At 36.1% G+C, this 15,034-nt stretch overlaps 1 protein-coding gene across 2 annotated transcripts in view; it reads left to right on the forward strand.

Annotated features, from left to right (window-relative positions):
- The window catches only part of grm8b (glutamate receptor, metabotropic 8b), a 129,229-nt gene that overhangs the window by 19,735 nt on the left and 94,460 nt on the right, over positions 1-15,034 (forward strand). The window lies entirely within an intron of this gene.

The raw sequence follows: 15,034 nt of genomic DNA on the forward strand, positions 1-15,034 counted from the left end.
GACCCACTCAGAGCGGCTGGAGCGGTGCTCTGCAGCCGACGACTCCTCCTGAGAGGCAGTGGCTGGAAATCCGGGCGTAAATAGAGAAAGTTAACCGCTGAAGGGAGGCGGCGCCCTGAAACACATCCTGTGGCAGGGCGAACAAACCGGCCTCCCGGTGGTGCCAGGGAGGGACAGGCACCATAGCATGAGGTGTAAACCACCCTCCAAGATGTAAGCCGTCAGGACTTATGCACCATGGCCCGTTTAATAAAGGCGAGGATGATCCTCAGGTCGGCCAGCCCTCCTTGAGCTTAGAGCGTCGCCAGGGGCCCCTAGGACCTCCTCGCTCTCTTTCTGAGCGTCTTTATTTTCGGGGTATTAGAACGTAACCCTCGTGAGTTCTGTGGCACCACTCTACTCTAAAATATATTCAAGTTTTATTTATATAGAAACCCTTGAGAACATACAATGGTTGCTGAAATGTGAGGGGTATACTCACTTTTATACATAAGCGCCTAATAGCCTTTTCAAATATGCATTTCGATCAGAGATTTTACCAAGCCTTTCTACTTCTTGCTGTTTGACCAAGTGAAAGCTGTATAGTTCTTTTAAAAGCACATTTCTGTAGCTAAATGCAATCTTTAATTCTTGTTTTTATTGCTTAAAATTTTAAAATATATCAGCCAATTTTGCCTTTTTTGTCTTTTTGTGGGAAAATAGAATTATATCTATATAAGCCATAATGCTGTCTACAGTAATCAACAATCTACATCACACCACTCTCACTTATTATGTTAATACTACTACTACTACTACTACTACTACTACTAATGATAACAATAATAATATAAAAAAAAATTATATTATATATTATATAAAAACATATTATATAAAAATAATGTTAAAATTCAGACCCCTTATAACAATACATTTGGCCATTATGTTCTTTTTTATTCTTCTTTCTGAATGGGCTTCCAAAGTCTTTGGAAGGTAAATTAGGAAAAGCATTCTGTCTTGATAGGTTAGCTAAACACAAAATGTACAAATGTGCTGTGCACCTATACAGTGATTGGCAAGCAGTGGTGTATAAAGGGGTCAATTTTGCCTATTTTCTTCCTGTTTACTATCCCACGTTCCTTGCTTGATGGACAGCTAACAAATAGCTATCAAACTCCAGCTGTTCTACAAAACCAAGCTCAGAAGCCTTTTCAGTCAGTTCACAGAATCCTTCTGGACGAAGTAAGAACCGGTCAGCTTTAAATCTTGCACTGTTTTCCAATTTGCTCCGTTTCACTGTATGGATGGTCTTACACTGAGCAACATGCAGTAGTGGCTAAAATTCCTACACTTATGTAATATTCTTACACTGATTTAAACTTTTTTTGCAATTACGTATTGTATGCTCCTGCACTTCATACCCTTTTAAAAAGATAGTTATCTATCTAACTTTTGTGAGAACTGTGGGGAAATGTGACATGCTCGACTGTCTCCTTTTAGATCCCTATTTAGGACTGTATTTCCCATATCAGCCCATATGAAGCTCGGGTTTAACGAGCATTCCTCTCTGTGCAAACGCCTAGCATAACTGTCACTGATGCTGCATAAGTCTGCTCTATTCTCTGTCTTTGCTACTCTACTCTTCTTAGTCACAGTTCTTCACACCATTCAATATACAATAATTAGAACCGATGGTGGTTTTAGAAAGATAGACTATTTTATTTTGCTATATGTTTACAACAAGGGTTTGAAAGACCATTTATTAAATTCCATTTATACCTTCCATTTAATCTATTTTTATATGTGCCTACAATGATCATCACAAAACAGATCTCTGCACAGTACTAATCCAAACATATAAATTAAGCACAAGACTCTTGATTTAGTGGCAAATATATGGTTAACTGTGTCATAACGTTTCATGCATACTTAAAGCGTCATGATTTTGTGTCCTTTGTGGTCCCAGTCTGAACTGTGCTGCATGATTAGATTAAGGTCACTGCTTGGCCTACAGTCTCATGGAACAGGGTCTATCCTCAGGAGAGACACTCTAAATATGCAAGAGTCAAAAAAGATTGCCATTAACAGGAACTAATTACCATTTTTAGTTATTAATTTACACCACAAAAAAATAAACAAGCACAATCATGCAAGCCATGCAACCATTTTCTCCAGGATACTTTCCATAATATTAATGATTAGAACTGGCGAGATTCAAGTCTTTAGGGAAGGAAGAAACTTAAAGCCTCGTTCTTCATCATCATGTTTTCAACAGCGCAGTCAAGTCTACACAGGCCATGCTTGACCCCAACACTTAATCAATGGGGTGAGAAAGAAAAGAAGAAAGGGTTTCTGAGGTAAAACAGAGAAGCTTATTTACAGTTAGTGCCCTATAATTAACACTCCATTTATTTTAAAGAGTAAGAATATTTGCATTTTTTTCACAGAAAACAAAAAGCACCATCATGCGAAAAACAGTTTTCATTAGTTTTTTACCTTGTAATCAAAATCAAGGTCGGCGCTTGTTCAAACTAATTAATATAATTTTTTTGTTAGATTGGTCAGCACCGTTACTGTATGTCCTCAGTTAAGGCAAATAGATGTACTGTATAGCAGAATTAGTGAAAAGCTGCTTTTTTTTCCTTTACCATTCATTTATTATGAAATTTAAATCAAGTTGGATAGTATATCTGGTAAACAGCCATGTTTTTAATGCAAACTTCATTTCACTTATTCGTGTAGTGGTATGAAACCCATAAGGTGCATTACTGTCATCTGCTGGTGGAATGTTTATCCATAAGTTACATTAATAGACAATGGCAATACTACATAACAAAATACTTACAAACATAAATACAAATCTATTCACTAGTTTTACTAAATATGAACTGAGACAGGTAAATGGCTAAACATAATTGACATGGTTCTACTGTGTTTTTACGATGCATTTAATGCATTCATAAAGGACAAAGAAATCCAGTAGGGAAGAGAGACCACCAAATGCATGCATACACACAGGGCTTCCTTATAGAAATATAAAAAAAAAATCTTCAATTCTCCACATGTATGAAAAACATCAGGGGGATTTAGCCACAGTTGTAGAAACATTTTTGCTTACATTTTTAAAACCTTTGGCGTCATTTTTGTTTATGCTTTTTTTGAGAATGTATGGATGTAACCTCTCCTACAATTGTACAACCTGTTACAGTTTTTTTGCTCTAGAGGGTCGAAGACAACACAGACAGAGAAGGAACATCAACACAGCATTTGCACTTGTAAGAATGAATGGCAATTAATATAGAGCCATAAAGACATTGTTCTTTTTTTAATAATAGAATTAAAAGGAATAACAATACTAATGATATACCTTACCATAGTATTAATGTTTACTATTTCTTCTTCTTCTTCTTTAAAGATTTAAAGATAATTTTAGAATTAAAAACAAAACAACAAAAATGCCCTGCATCAATATTTACAGGATTTAAAAAATGTATAGTGTATAATTTTGCCTTATATATAATGTGTAATTTTTTAACTGCTTAATGTTTACATTGTCATTTATTTAGGTATTTTTATATACATGTAAGTTGAGATTGTTTTTGATTGGTGTTCTATCCAAACCACATGATTTTGTAGAGCTGTAACAGAGTAATGATTTTAGTTTTAGTCAAAATTTTCAGTTTTCTACACTTAAATCACAGAGTAATTTAAATCACACTGAAAATAATTTCAGCTGTACCAGCTCTCCCCTGCTGTGGCAAAGCTTATAAAGTTATACTGTAATTGATAAGGTGAGAAGTGTAATGTTTTTTTCAGCACTTTCTTTGGTTTCCAGTGTCAAATATCTGAAGTGGGTGGTAAAAATGACAGTTATTTTTCTTGACTGATTTATACAGTACGTCCTGTTCTGTTCTGTATTATAAAACTTTTGCAATAGTGTTTTGGGCTTATGTTTACTGAGAATATACAATGCATTTGAATACATTACCTTACTGAAGTGAACTGTGGAAATCATATGAAATTATTTAAAATTTGGTTATGAATGGTATTGCATTAGTTAGAAACTAAAGAATGGCAATGTGATCAGCATCATACCTACACTAGATGTTGGAGGTTAGATAATCGTATTTACTTGCAAATCAGATAATGCTTACTTCTTTGCAAATCTCATCAATCCATATTTTATTCACAATAAAACATAGAAAACATAGAAAATGTTACAACTGAGGAAATTTATCTAAAAAAAAAAAAAGGGTCATTTCGAATTTGGTGGCCACAACACGTCTCAAAGCTTTTGGGACAACGGTGTCACTGATAACGGTGTCACTGGTCTAAACACATTTGGGAACTGATGAGACCATGGCTGGAGTTTTGAGGGACAAATGTTGCCCCATTCATATCTGATTATATCTGTTCAAAATTCCTGAATCTTTTTGACGTTTTTTTTTTTTTTTCATTTCATAATGTACCAAATGTTTTCATTAGGTGAAAGGTCTGGACTGCAAACAGGCCAGTTTGGACAATTTGCACTCTGACTCTTCTAATACAAAGCCATGCTGTGGGAATGATGCAGTACGCAGTTAGCATTTTCTTGCTGAAATTTGCAAGGCCTTCTCTGAAAAAGACATTGTCAGGATGAAAGCATATGTTGCTCTAAAACCTGTAAATATTCCTTTTAACATTGATGGTGCCTTTTCTAGATGTGCAAGCTGACCATTCTATCGGCACTAATGCATCCCCATACCATTAGAGATACAGACTTTCAAATTAAGCATTGATAACAAGCTGAATAAGCCCTCTCCTCTTTAGTCCAGAGGATACAGTGTCTATGGTTCCAAAAAGATTTTCAGGGAAAACATTTATGGATCATGTTATCATGTCTGATACAATGAACTTCTCTGAAACTTTTGATGTTCTAATATACTGTAGATGGCAATTTTATCTTGATGAACATTATAATGAAATTTGTAATTTGTAAACACATTATTTTGCAGATTGATGAACCTCAGCCCATCTCAGATTCGGTCTCTTTGAGATTTAACTTCTTGCTATGCCCAATAATGTTACTGACCTGTTTGCTATTAACCTAATTTGTTGCAAAAATGTTCTCTAGCAGTTCTATAAATTCAAAAGTACTTATTTTAAAATAGTAAACTTCCTTTATGTTCTATTGTAAATAAAATGTGTTTATGAGGTTTGCAAATCATTGCCCTATCTTTTTATCTAAATTTTTACACTGTGTACCAACTTTTTGGGAATTGGCATTGTACAAGTTTTTTTCTAAACCCTTAACTCTTCCTCCCAACAAAAATGGGAGGATAGCCTCTGAAATGAAGTTTTGTAACTACTTTGAATTATTCAATCCACATATTTTTAATCACACACACTGTTGGAGATTACCAATCTGGCTGCTCACCTAGTTAGATATAATTGTGATCAGTCTGCATTTCGTTAAGCATTTGCCTGTAAGGGTTCAAGCATCAAAACCTATTTGGTGGCTTAGTGTAGTCATAATTAATACAAATATTCTACAGATCATCATTGATCATTCCTATACTGCATGTATTTATCAGTATTTATTTAATATTATCTTTTAAGTAAGCAATATAACTGCATGACAACAAAAGCACATGCTTAATGGAAATGTTGCATTGTGTGAATTTATATATTATAGCATTTCCAGGCTTAGAGCTTAGCTGCAATTCGCCAAACACAACAAAAAAGGTTTCATCACTGTTAAAAAAGGCCACACTGACTAGTGCCAAGTGAGCAGTGAAAAATCATTTGTAATATTGGAAGCCTGAAGCTTGACAGGTAAAAGTACATTTGTTTGACAAAGAGCAACAGCTCTTACTAAAATGTCCTTAAGCTGTTGATTTGCTTAAAGTCATTTTTCCTTTCTGCACTTTTACATTAAACATGTCCAGGCTTCAATGAGGCACAATGATTGTAAGATGTGATGGAAACACATTTCTAGACTAAAGTAATGACTAAATAATTGCTGCAAGCTATCGAATAGTCGCTGACAGAGTGTTTATTAAAGTGTGTTCTGGTGCTTCTGACATGTAATGGATACAGGGAACTGGTAGAGATGCTGGATTAGCAGAGCATAACTTTGTAATATGTCATGTGCTCTTATCCTAGATCATAGTCAACAGAAATCCTAAGGCAAACATTCAATTTGTTCAGCATTATGATTATGCACTCAGTTGTGCTTTCCTGACTGCAGGTGGGCTTAAAGCACACCACGGTTTGATAGCGACAGTTAGATACATTTGGCAGCACCTGCACTGAAGCATAGGAGAATCAGATGGCTTGGACAGTTCTGGCTAGAATCCAGCAATTACCACACCAGGGGGCTCCATTACATGGGCAACAGCTATGGCCAAACCTAATGAGGCACAACCGTAGCAAACAGTATGCTTCTTCAAAGAATCCAAACATATTTGTGACCCTCCCTTCTGAGGCAGGGGAAGACTGAATGACAGTAAAATAATACAGTCGGTTTTGTGTGTGGAATGAGACAGAATACAGGATATTCATCAAGCTATGAATCTAATTGAACGGAATCTCTATATCATGCCTGATCTGTGAATTCGTATGGCAAAGGCTTTTATATGAAATGTGACTGCTTGTAGCACAGCAGTTTTACCCCTGGTTTACTATATATTTACAAAATATATGAATTTAAAAACATTTGTATTTGCATTTTAAATGGTAAAGGATATTGCAAAAAAAACCAAAAGTTAAATTAACATAAAAATATTTTTAAAGTAGTTCTATTACACCCCTGCAGCAGGGTGGATATGGCATCGATAGCTTTTTCAGCATGTATAAATGCCAAGACCTTTACAAATTGAATATATATTATATTGAATGTATAACAGACAGTGGTATGTGATAAAAATAACACTTGCATATGACCACTGTTTCTCTTTTGTTTCCCTTAAAAAAAACCCTGTCATTCACTTTTATCTGTTCTCCGCTGCTGTACTTCATACTTTATTGAGCCACTTTGTGATGTTTACTAGCTTGATTGTCCTTGTTAGTTTTTTTATTCTTATTTTTAATCACTAATCATTACACAGTGTCCCACCTTTTTTTAAATTGGCTTTTTTTGTTTTTTTATTCTTAACTATTCCTCCCAACAAAAATGGAAGGATGGCCTCTGAAATAAAGTATTGTAACTACTTTGAATTAGTCATTTCACATATCTTTAATCACTTACACTGGTGGACATTTATTTTAATTCTCAAAGATAGTTCCCAAGCATACTCAGTCATAGAATGCTTTCCATAAACTTCCACATGGCATCTGGTTGAGACTGGTTAGGAACTTTTGCCAGGTATTTAGAAGTCCTTATATTTAGCAGTTCAATAAAGTATTGCTGCCTACAGATGTAATCTTTAAATAAAAACAAGTATTATTTTTCTGCAGTTTTCCTTTATTCATGTATTTGTTTATGTGTTCCTTTGTTGCTCTGTGTTTACACTGACATAGTGGTAGGGTTCATTAACAAAATAATTTGAGCACTAAAAAGATACAGGTATAAGTAATTGTGTTCCTTTTCTCACACTCCAAAAGTACAAGATGGCTATATGACAGCAGGAATTATTGCAAATCCAACCTCTTTTATCAATTTGTGGCTTTTCTACAAAGTGAATGTGCAAAGGATGGTATTCAGGTGAGTCTCACTACCCCTGGTGTTTAGGAGGTGTGAAATCGAATGGTTGATTGCAATGTAAATTCAGGGTAAGAATAGCTCAGAGGACAGAGACAGAGGAAGCACACCTCTAAAAGCTTACCAAATGTCTTGTGCTAATCTGCGTAGCAATGAATCAGGCAAATTGTTTTTTGGACAGAATTTCCTCACACTCGGTTTCATGTGAATTGTAGAACAATTTTTGAAAGCTTTGAGTGATATTTTTGCTGAAAATCTTCCTTTTGGGTGTAACTATCAAGAGATCTGTCCTTAATAGTTGAGGCAAATGGCAGTTCCTATCTGCAAGTCCGTTAGTTTGACTAGAAATTAAATTTTTTAGTCCATAATTTATTTAGCTATTTCTGATATGAAATTATCATGTTTTTTTGTTGCATGACTTAACTATGTAATGTATTCAAGATTGTTGTTGGTTTTTATTTATTTATTTATTTATTTATTTATTTTTAACTATGATTGGTCATTGGGTGACAGGCTATACCCAGAGGACAGCACACTCCACTCACTCAGTGATACACTGATTAACTGTGACATTTTCCATCTTGTTTCATTCCTCCGTTCTCTGATTCCATTATGCCCATCTATCAAGACTAACACTCACACATGTGGACAACTAGATGCCCCTCGCAGGTACAGATCAAATCAGGATGTCACTTAGGCTCACTGTGAAAATGTGTGTTTGTGTGGAAGCTTAAGATGTTGTAGAAACAGCAGAAGATCAACAGCTGTATAGTGTATGATGTGTCTATCACCAATTAGAGAACTGCTTTGACCTGAGGCTAGAGAGGAATGGTTTTATAATGTACAGATGTGCAAAATGTATCTAGAAACTCAAATAAAGGTTTTCATGAAGTGGCTTATGAAGTAGCTTAATTGTGAAGCACAATTTGTTCATGCTGTGTTTTAATGTGGCTTCCATTTTAACATAAAAACCACAGCATCCTCTGCTGTTTCAACACCTATTTTCTGAAAACACGCATTGCATTTTTGCTTTTTCTCCTCATCATTTTTTCATTAATGTTCACATTTGTCATTTGAGCATAAATGTTAGGGTGTGCTGTGCTCTTTGTGCTTGTTGAATGAATGCCAGAGTTATTAAAGTGATTTGTTCGTTATCAGTGGACCTTTGTTAAATTGTAGACTTGCTTCTCCCTAATATGTAGCACAGGGGGATGTAATCTTTTTACTTTGCTTATTACAAACACATAAATGTGTAAGAATATGTTGATAATTTGCGGTTTGCTGAAGGATGGCACTGTCTTATGCCCTACACATCTTACATAACCCCTGTGCGAATTTGATGGAGGCAGCAGGGTTAATAGTTACCTTAATTGTTGTCTTTTTTCTTCATTTCTCTGTTGTGTTTTTTTCCCCCCTGGTTATCCAGGGGCTACATGTAAATGCCAACCAAATATCAAAAGTGTCTGTCTACCTAGGCGTGAGGTTCACAGTGGCTGTTTTGTCGTTAATGTGCCAACCTTTTTTTTTCTTAAGTTTATTTTGTGTGTCTTGGCATCCTTTTTTTTCCTTGTTAGTATGTTGTGCAAGCTTGAACAGTGTAAAGAAAAGAATGTGCAGATGATGCCTAAATGCAATGCTTTAGTTGCCATTCAGTCTGACTCTGACCCTGACATCTTGTGGAAAGTCTGTGGACTAGTGGAAGTGCACCGATTTTCCTCATGATATATAGGGAGCAGCGGGGGTCCCCTATTTTGATAATTAGAAAGTGATTGAACGTGGACAAGCATAATATTTTTCAAGTGTGTAGGTTAGATAAATGTCTGTCTTAAAGGGGAGCCAGGGAACCATTTACTAGTGCAAAAAATATTTGTTTTGGCCAAGACATAGAACATAAATCCTCCTCCATTAGGCATCTAAAGGTAGGGGGCATTAGATCACATTGAGTGGACTTCTGATGTGACAAAGTGCTTTACCTTGGTTTCTGGAAAAATACCTCTACACAGAATTGTTCCATTCACTGACTGCAGAAGCCATATATGTATAGAGCACAGAAGGGATATTTAGAAGATTATTCATGGGATGAAACATTGGGGTGTCAGTAATAGGTGCGATTAACACCTGAACAGTACATGGAGTCAGGACAGGCTGCATATGCTAGAATCCCAATGGAGAAGTTCACCATATCACAGTTCTAATCGAAAGCTATATGAGATTCACATAAGGTTAGACTGTAATGAGTCATATCTCTCTGGAATATATGCCACCTACTGTTTTAGCAGTTAGAGAATTCAAAAGTACTGTAAGGAAAAGCCCTTAGGGTATCCTTGGGGCATCAGCACTTTCTCACCCTAATGATATAGTCTGTCACTCAGCTGTCTTGTGGCTTTGTTCTTTGGCCTTGCCAATTATACATGTACCCGTGTTGTTCCCCATGATTAAGAACATCCTGAGTAATTAGTCAGTGCTTGGTTCGTGTGAGCCGACTCACTGTACATGCAAGGAATTTGAAGTTTATTTCTTTCAAGCAAAGTTGAGATGTAGTGGAGACGACAAATCAAAAAGTACAGAGAAGTGAAAATAAAAAGAAATCAACTATTAAGCCCAGGTGATTTTAAGTCTTAGAAATAAAGAAACACATCCATCATACCCCCTGTGTTTCTCAGTTGCATAGAAAAAAGAGGTTTTCCTTTTAAGTTTCATATGTTTTAAAAGTGTATCGATGTGGGTATAGTAAATATCAAATTTAGCAAAGTTTTTCCCGTGAATGTGAATGCCATTTGACTTTTTATATTGCAGTGGTCCCCAACCCCCGGGCTGCGGACCAGCACCGGTCCGTGGGTCAATTGGTACCGGGCCACACAGAAAGAATACATAACATACATTAATTTCATTTTATTTATTATCTGAATCTAAACAATGTTTTAGTTTAGATATTTACCGGATTCTCGTCGCCACATCTGTCTATGACTCACTCTTGATGCATGTCATGATGCCTCGGTCACATGTCTTACCTCCATCCGCTACCCTCTTAAAGAGGCTGCTCCGGCCGCTAACACTTAATACATTACCACTAAAGTGAAACCCCCAAGCAAACAAAATGAACAAAAAAACAAAACAGTGGATTCACATTTATTATTATATTTAGAAAATACCAGTTTTTATTCCGGACGTATCATTTTATATTGTTGTATTTATCCGCCACAACTTAAAGGCTGGTCCATGAAAATATTGTCTGACATTAAACCGGTCCATGGTTGGGGACCGCTAATATATAATATATCAAACAATATGTATATAAACATTTTAATGAACAAAGTTTTTTATAAACAAATTAATGCTATGAGTATCTCTATAGATATTTTTATATTCATGGATTTATTTTCGGCAGTAAGAATGCTTTGTTCCCATTTAAATGTAACTCTTAAAATTAAGTTTGAATTATTAAAATGAGAGAGTCGATGTGCACATATTATAGCCTATAACTCTTCCAGTCAGAAACCATGTCACCAGCCTTTTTGCTTTTCCAGCTAAGAACCATGAAGAACCATTTTGGGGCTCTTACATGACAGTTCACAACAAACAGTCTATTGCAGGCAACCCAAAAAAAAAGAAAGAAAGTTTGGCTTCGCAGATATCTTTCTGTTGTGCCTGCCAGGGAGACTTATGCTAATGCCATCTCTAAATCGCCAGCCTCGCCTTTAAAAAAAAAAGGACAATCTTGTTTGTTCCTTCCTGCTGACAGAATCTAAGTGAATATACTGATCCTTCAGGCCTTTGCCTCATTATCACAATCTTAATACTTATTCCCGTATTTAAGTTAGTGTTATTAGTATGTCTACTAATAAACCAGTTTTACCCCAATTCTTTGAAGCAATTATTTGCAGTAGTCTTCTTTGATGTATCAATTATAGAAATATATTTATTCATTTCTCAAAGTTGTGACACTTTGAAATTTACCTTGGACATGGCCTACAGGAGGGAACATAGAGTTGGCAACAGCAGCTTACTGTAACTGGATTATTGTGTTGCTGATTAGAAAAACTTCAAATGAGAAACATCTTCTAAAAGGCTTAACTTGGCTGGGGTGTGAGAACGAGACACGTGGGCTAAGAATTTGTCCGTCAGAACCAGGGAAACGCTCGTCTGATGACCACATAAGAGTGGAATATATAGGACTTCAAACCTTCTATCTCTCTGATGCCCTGGTGAGTCTTACTGCAGCATGGATGCTAAAGGGGCTCTTCACTGAGAAATAATGAACAAGAAAAAGTGGACCTCAGTAAAAATAGAGAATAAGAGGCAACCTTGGGATTGCTGCATTTGCTAACAGTATTAGTGAGCATTTAAATGTGTGAAGAGAAAACAATTTATAATTAGTTTATATCTCCATGGAATGTTTTTTCAGTTTTGAGGTAAATGCCACCAATAATGAGCTTTTCCTTCCAACGAAAGACTAGGACGTGGTGTTCTCTCTGCCATTAGTTTTTTCGCATGGGTTTATAATTTATTAGGTGTGATTGTGTCAGTAAATGGACTTGCTCAATCTTCAAAACCAGCATGAATTGCATTTGTCATGAGATGCAGCGTTATCCCTTCAAACAGGATGTAAGCAGATATACTTGCTCCATCTGCAAATGCCACTTACATCACTATTTACGTCACTTTTTTTTTCCCAAGACACCCGCAAAACATCTAAAATTATCCCAGACGCCTAATGCAGGTGCAAAGTTTCCTTTATGAATTGAAGGTGAGAGACACAGATAGCACCAAATGCATGGTTCCACACTTCAGCTCAGACAGTAGCCTCCGGAGTGCACATGCTTTCAAAAGGAGGTGTGAAGTTGAAAATGGCACACCAGCGGCAGTTCACACATGCAGCGTTTGAGGAGTGCAGTACCAGGCTGAATGAGCATCTCATACAAAGCTGTAGAGAAATCAGGCCATTGAGCAGTTCATTCTGGCAACAATGGCTCCATACCTGTCACGATTAATTATTAAACGCCTTCGTCTAAAATAAGCACCTAATTTGCTTTTTCCACAGTTTATCCTATTTGTAATAAATACTCTTTTGCAGTTTCTGTACTTCATCCAAGCCCATCCTGAGAGTTAGTCACTGAAGCAGTGGCTGTGCAACTCTCAGAAGACAGAGGTGTTTGGACACAAACCCAACATATTCTTATTAAGCTTTTTTAAAATATATTATATTTTTATATAATATAATATTAAATAATATAATATAATATAATATAATATAATATTATATTATATTATATTATATTATATTATATTATATTATAATATATTATATTATATTATATTATATTATATTATATTATAATGCAAGGTAAAAGAGAACAATGACTAGACTTGAACCTGAAGAAATAGGAAACAAGAAAAACTGGAAACACAGCAAATACTGAAAACACAGGCAATGGTACAAACAGGACTATTTATACACTGAGATTAATGACATCACAGACAAGATTAAGGTGGCCCAACACAGCCAAGACAGGAATGAATCTCCTAGGACAGGAAAACATTTGCTGATGATGCATGAATGGCAACAATCATATTTGGCTACATCTGCAACTGATTTATTTAATTACCTATAAAAAAGCACAATATATTACAACCAGAGAAGAAGAAGAAGAAGAAATCTTTTCTAGCGAAAGAGATGCATGTACACACGATCTACTGCTACTCTATTTCCAAAAGGCGCATATATATATACACACATACATACACGTATTACTTTTTTAGGGGGAAAAAAACTGAAAAGTATAAACATCCATCTGTGCAAAGTAACTTGTGTGCATGCCTCTTGGAGTAGTCTTTTAAATAAAGGTCATGTGGAGGGTTAATTAGTACTTTCTTTATGCAATCTATCAGTATTGAGTTGCTTTTCTACATTTGACAGCTCCATTATAGGGACAAATACAAAGAGCATTCGAGTCAAGACAAACAGCTGGAAACAATGGTATAAACAGTGATAACAGCTTAGTTGTCAAAATTGCTGGGATGGCTATACAGTTATGTGGTCTAATGGGCTTTATGTACTGCATGATTAGAATTTCACATTGTGTTATATGAATGCATAAATTGTTCTCTGCACCAAAATGATCTCTTTTTACATAACATTTCCAGTGTCCCGGCCCTCGGCCTACCACCCAGAATGAAGGCATCTGGATGGCCACAGTAGCACTACAGAATTAGTGTATGATTTATTACCTGTATTCAGTGCGGTCCTGCATAGCAAACCCAGAGTCATGTGGTTTTGTTGATGCTAATAATGGGCTAATTTTTTCCATAACATATTCTGTGTTACTCTAATTAGCCCTTCTTGATATATTGTGATTAGCCTTAATTATAAGTGGGCAATATACAATATGTTTGGGACCGTTAACAAATGAAAGGCCTTTTCTTTGCTTGTAGGGTTTATTTCCTACAGCTATTGTTGATTGTAAAATCACAATGTCCTTGAGAGGTAGCAAACTAATGCAAATTGAGATTTCAATGATCAATCACTCAAGCTTAGACATTCTCTTTTAGATAGAAAAGAATTTATGAAGCCTGACAGGATGTTTGACAGGCACTGTCAGTGAGTACCGCATCATTTCCTATCCATTCAAATTAGTGTTTCATTGAAAGGAAAGATTCTACAATTTTCATAGAACTAAACATTTTCTCATTTAGGCTGCAATAATAAATAAAGAAATTCCTCCCACCTGTTACATTACCTTATTCTATTGACCCTTATTTGAATGAAAGGTCTGTATATGTCAAGTATACTCTTGGCACATCTTATTTGCAAAATCTTCAAAAGCACTCAACCTTCTCAGACTACATGCCATCACCTTCCATTCCACCCCCAAATTTACACGCAGATCTATGCACACATGGTTGACAGTTCACAGGCGATCTCTGGCATTTATATTCAAAAGCTTGCAATTTATAGTTGAAGCTGAGAGAGTATTGCTGTACCTGCACGACCAGCACAGAGTGTCATTTGTATTGCTGGCAGGCTTTCTAACCGTCTCTCTCTCACCGAATGCCGATGAGCTCAGCCTCTGGGGCTCTGGCCGACGGCCTGGCCTTTTGGCTGAGGAGAAATCAATCAGGCCGTCAATTGCCTCCAAAGAGCCATTATCCACCCTGCCTCACTACCCACCAGAGCCCCTTACCTCCTACATCTCTCTTCTTACTTACATGATGTTGCTATGTTATATATATCTGATGGATTCAAGTTCGAGCATCCACAAACATCCACACAGTGAGCCAGCATTTTAGAATTAGCATCGATTTTTCCTACAAGACAAAATGTATTGGTTTCCTATACAACAGTAGTTGCCTTAAAGATTATATTTGACAGAGATT

The sequence above is a fragment of the Silurus aristotelis genome (genome assembly GCF_946808225.1).
Source record: "Silurus aristotelis genome assembly, chromosome: 7".
Classification (NCBI taxonomy): Eukaryota; Metazoa; Chordata; class Actinopteri; order Siluriformes; family Siluridae; genus Silurus; species Silurus aristotelis.